The sequence below is a fragment of the Coptis chinensis genome, chromosome 3 (assembly GCF_015680905.1).
Source record: "Coptis chinensis isolate HL-2020 chromosome 3, ASM1568090v1, whole genome shotgun sequence".
In the NCBI taxonomy this organism is placed as follows: Eukaryota; Viridiplantae; Streptophyta; class Magnoliopsida; order Ranunculales; family Ranunculaceae; genus Coptis; species Coptis chinensis.
Window position 1 is genome coordinate 100,977,193 of NC_141458.1, and position 5,304 is coordinate 100,982,496.

A 5,304-nucleotide genomic window follows, 5' to 3' on the forward strand; every position below is an offset into this window, starting at 1 on the left:
TGACGTTGTTATTTGCGAACTGTGTAATGCCATTAACTTCGGAACCGTTTGGTGTCTAACATTGTGTCTCTACAATATTATATTATTGATATCAATATATCAAATTATCAATGTTTGCCTTTCCGCTTCAGTGCTTTCTTCCCTGAATACTTAAGCTTTCACACTTCAATTTTTGATCCGTTAAGGCAATTGTTCCAAGCCATCTCTCCACCCAGTCTCCCAATAGGCCTTTTTTTCATTACCTTTTTTTTTTTTTTTTTTTTTTAAATGTCTTACAAATAAGTGCATCCAATCTCTGTAAGGTATGCGTGCTGATTTTGTTCACATTTTATATCAGTATGCTTAATTAGAACTGGTGTTAATTTATCTCCCATTGAACTTTTATATCCTTTTCTGCTTAACTTTATCATGTTCTCAACGAATTGGGCATCTATGATCGTCTTCAGTGGTATGAAATGTTAGTAGCACAATCAGTGTGATTAAATAGTTATACAAGTTTTGTGTATGAAACTTCTAATTACTTTAGCTTTAAGCATTCAAATAATAAAAAATATGTCTTCTTCTACAGAGAGTGTTGAATTTCCTCGCGTCCTTTGTTTATACTGGTAAGTGATTTGCTTCTTGACATTCTTTAAGGGTGTTTTTTTTTTGCCTTAAACTTTCTATCCTTTCATAACTATATGGAAGACTAAAATGAACATAAAACTACAAGGAGTTTTGAACTTATATATAAGCTGTGATATTAATATAAGTAACAATGGAAGTGTAATGTGTATACTAATGCTGATAACAGGCAAGAGCAGTTTGAGAATTTTGCTACTGAAGTAGCTGCACATGCTCAAATAACTGTAATGTTAAAGCAATCTGTTCTGTCCAACAATGTTGAACAAATATCCAAGGTAAGATATTTTCTTGCTTGGTTTAAATGCATGCAAGACACTGTTGTGGATTAGGAGGTTGTGATCTAAGGTATCTTGGTTTCTCAAGGATACCCATGGTTCAGTTTGGTGGATCAAGGCACTTTGATGTTGTTCAATTTTTCACGACCTTAAGGTTCATAATATAGTAAAATGTAATATAAATCTAATTTGAATTCAACTGACGTAGGAAGTATTATATTCTTTTTCTAAATTATGACACTGAAGAGTACACAAAGCTGAGTTCCTTCAATGGTTTTTGTTTATGGTTGCAGTGGCAGATGAGATGATGTTTATCCTCTGAGGCATTCAGTTTTAATCATTTAAGGTTAGTTGCATTAAGTCTCTCATGTAAAGTTCAGTTAAATTATCTGTTCATTACTACATTTGAGGCATCGCTATTGGGTGTCTCTGAGGTTTTCAATTTTCTGCCTCAAGTATTTGGTTTGGGATTCTGGGGATTTTTATCGAGCAACTTTATATATACTGGTTAGTGATTTTCTTCTTGACATTCTTTAAGGGTGTATTTTTAGCAAAAACTTCCTATCCTTTTCGTTCGAACTACGAAGGACGCAAGGACTTTTCCGATAGTGGAAGAAGAACTCGAATCTTTTTAATTATGTTTGATTTGGTTATATAGACTGAAAATTGTGAATAGGCATCGAATGTAGTGGAAAAAAAAAGGTTTGTTTGAAGGTTTTGGTATAGTAACTATTAAATCAGTTAATGCTAATATATATAAGAAATGGTTTATGGTCATCTTGACTCAAAATCACATATTGAACAGGGTTTATTTTTTGTTTGGGAAATGGAGTCTATTAAAGTATGGAAAGTATCCCACGTATCTATAAGTGTGGATACATATTTAAGAGTTTTTGTTTTGAGTAGTTTGACACCCAAGTTAGTCAAGTATAAATAGATGAAACTATGGGTAGAGTATTGAGAACTCTCTAACCCTATTATTCTAGCCTCCTATCTTCTTTATTATTCTTCTTACTGGTTTCCCTATTACAATCATATTTAAACTCTTCTAGCATCACCACTAACATGGTATCAAAGCATCAGGTTCAAATATAAGTTTAGTGGTTTGCTAGGAGAGGTAACCCCCAAAATAAGTATACAAGAAAAAAAATCAATTCTTTTTCAGTTTTCAATATAATATTCAATTCAAGTTTTAATATTTCTCACAAGAAGTTTCCGCTGGTGTTTAAAGTTTACTTAAAGAATGCTAGAAGAGAGATCCGAAGTTTCTCAGTATTGTTTTCTTAGTATTGTTTTGCTTCCGTAGTCTCCTTCTTCCGCAATCTCTCTGTCTTAGTATTGATAAGAGGGGTACAACCTCTCTGTATCTCGCAGTCTCTGAAGTTAGTATTGGACGAGGCGCGCATGCGCTCGATTTAGCCTTCTGCTAGGAGCGCGCACGCTCTGAGCTTTATATCTTGCAGTTTCTAGTGGAAGGCATGCACACGCTTTGGGCTGTTCGTCTAGCACGCTCTCTTCATATCCATACAGTAAGTACTTCTTCTCTTTACAATGATTGAAGTAGTCCTATTTCAGAAGTTCTCCACCTTGGTATCTTGATTGGAGGCTTCTGTTTCATCTTGGTTTTCTTGACAACTTGCACATTTCAGAAACTGTATTGCAATCGTTGGGTTTCTTGATTGAAAGTATTGATTCGCTTCCACAATTGGTGTATGGTGGAAATATGGAGATATGAGCTAGTTGAGTAATTTCGAGTATTGTTGGTATGTCAAATTTGAGGAATACAAAGTTTGATGTCAGTCTTGTTATGGACGTTTGAGCTTCTAGCTTCCGCGCAGTTGGTATTGATGACTAAAGTATTTGTTAGATGCTTCAAGTTGTTTGTTTGAAGTATTATAGGGGCACACGACCTCTATCTCGCGAGGAATTATTCTTTTTATCTTCCTCTGTTTTCAGTACTGTTCCAGAAGTTCGCAGTAATAACAAGGAGGCCCGACCCACCCTCCACCCTCTATAGTGAGTAGTATATGATACATGTTATATTCAAAAATTTTTTGTGAAGTATTGTTCTTTGAAGAAAGCATTGGTCAGTTTTGTTGATGGGGTGGTCAGTTTATTTATTGAGTTAGTATTTGGTCTCCTCAGTTTCAAGTTCAAGTCGGAATAGGCAAGCCTTTGTATGTTCCATTTCCAACTTATATATTCCACCTTGAGGGGGGGAATATGGAGATATGAGAACATTGAGTAGTATATGAGGCACGACGAATATGGAGACATATATGGAAGAGTATGAGATCCATATTCGTATGAGATAATGACATCCCCACTATTCAGTATAGTATTCAGGTAGCAGTCACGCCTAAACTGCACGTATGTTTCAGGTAGCAGTCACGCCTAAGTTGCACGTATGTTCCAAGTATCAGTCAAGCCTAAACTGCACGTATGTTTCAGGTAGCAGTCATGCATAAACTGCACGTATGTTCCAGATAGCAGTCACGCCTAAACTGCACGTATGTTTCAGGTAGCAATCAACCCTAAACTGCACCTTTGTTTAGGTAGCAATCACGCCTAAACTGCACGTATGTTTCAGGTAGCAATCAAGCCTAAACTGCACTCATCCGTATTTAGGTAGCAGTCACGCCTAAACTGCACATATAGTTCAGGTAGCAGTTAAGTCTAAACTGCACCAGTATTCAGTATTCAGGAGTACCCATAGTAATATTTTGTTGACTTCAACAGTGATATTGATAGTAGCAGCCAAGAAGCGTACATCAAATCAGTGTTATTGTTTTTCAATTTATATTATGACAGCCATAAAAGCAAATGGAGTGAGCAGTAGCCAAAAGCAGCGTGCCACTAAATCGGTGTTATGGTTTCAGTTTGTGACTGTGGTACACCTTCAGTATTCAGGTTATGCCATTGCCTACACCGACAGTTTCACTTTCTAGAACGTCTCAACAGTTATTCGAGTTCTTCAACTAAAGACAGTTCTATGCAAAAGGGGAGCAGTATTCTTTTAGTATTCTTATCGTTTATTTTTGCAATCCAATCTGTAATTTACATAGTTTGCGTAATTATAGCTTGAGGGGGAGTGTTGAAGTATGTAAAGTATCCCACGTATCTATAAGTGTGGATACATATTTAGGAGTTTATGTTTTGAGTAGTTTGACACCCAAGTAAGTCAAGTATAAATAGATGAAACTATGGGTAGAGTATTGAGAACTCTCTAACCCTATTATTCTAGCCTCCTCTCTTCTTTATTATTCTTCTTACTGGTTTTCCTATTACAATCATATTTAAACTCTCCTAGCATCACTACTAACAGAGTCGATGATAAAATTTGAGCTCCTTAATTATAGCTATTGGTTTCGGTGTTGTTTAAACAATAACTAATATCTCAAATATACACAATTTATGATTTTCCTTTTACTATATCATGGCCATTAGCCTGTTCTGCTCATGTTGCTTCTTTTTCCATATGTACTAGAGTTTTTCCCGGGCTAGATGTAATAATGATATTCAAATACGTAGTCGAGGATCTATTTACTTAATATGTTCTATCAGCAGTTGAACTACTTGCTAATGCACTTGCTATAGTTGTTGTAAGACTCGTTTCTCATTTATTGAAAGGTATATAAATTGTTTTTATCAGGCATTGATTTAACAATGGTTTTCTTTGTGTTATACAAAGAATAGGTCTTTTCTCATCCTTTGGAGATTCAAAGCAGGATGAATTGGAATGCGACCTCAAGCGTGCACCAATGTATATAGCAAATCCAAACTTGAGTGACGGCTATCTTTGAACGAGATGCACCCTGTAGCAAGAGTTTAATTTAATGATGTGTCAGTATATATTTTATGTATCTCTATTGATAAAATACATCATAATTAACCTGGCCATTTAAATTACACGAGAATTACTCACATTTTTTTTTTTGCTAAGGGTAATTGTATTAATAAGAAATTTTTGAAGTACAAAGAATAGATAGGATTGATAGTAAATCACTATCTCAAAGCTCAGTTTACAAATCTATAGTACTCTCATACTTACAGCTATACAAACTTTGGGCGTTGAGATGCAAAAAGACACGATCTATGAAAATTTCGCAGAAGACACTATGGTTAAATATGGAGCAGCTTAACTCTCCTCTTGATAACTATGTTCACATTCTCTTCAATAAGTTTTGTGTATCGTTCATGTGCAGAGCACGTGCATTTTGCTAGTAATATATAATGCTTTGCCCCTCCAATTATTTTTCAACCCCCATATAACTTAAAAAAAAAAAAAAAAAAAAAAAAGTTCGACTCACGGTATCTCATCCATGATAGGGATTTTTTTTAATCCCATAATGCCATATATATTTTCCAACTATTACAAGTCTGCCATTCTTTTATTCAGTCCCAT

General features: G+C 35.1%; 1 long non-coding RNA gene across 1 annotated transcript; it reads left to right on the forward strand.

Moving 5' to 3' along the window:
* The first annotated feature begins 532 nt into the window (after nt 1-532).
* LOC147512182 (uncharacterized) lies at nt 533-4,823 on the forward strand. The gene is made up of 4 exons (XR_015217145.1): nt 533-605; nt 794-899; nt 1,193-1,245; nt 4,596-4,823. It is a non-coding gene; the product is annotated as an uncharacterized LOC147512182 (long non-coding RNA).
* Nucleotides 4,824-5,304: the final 481 nt, after the last annotated feature.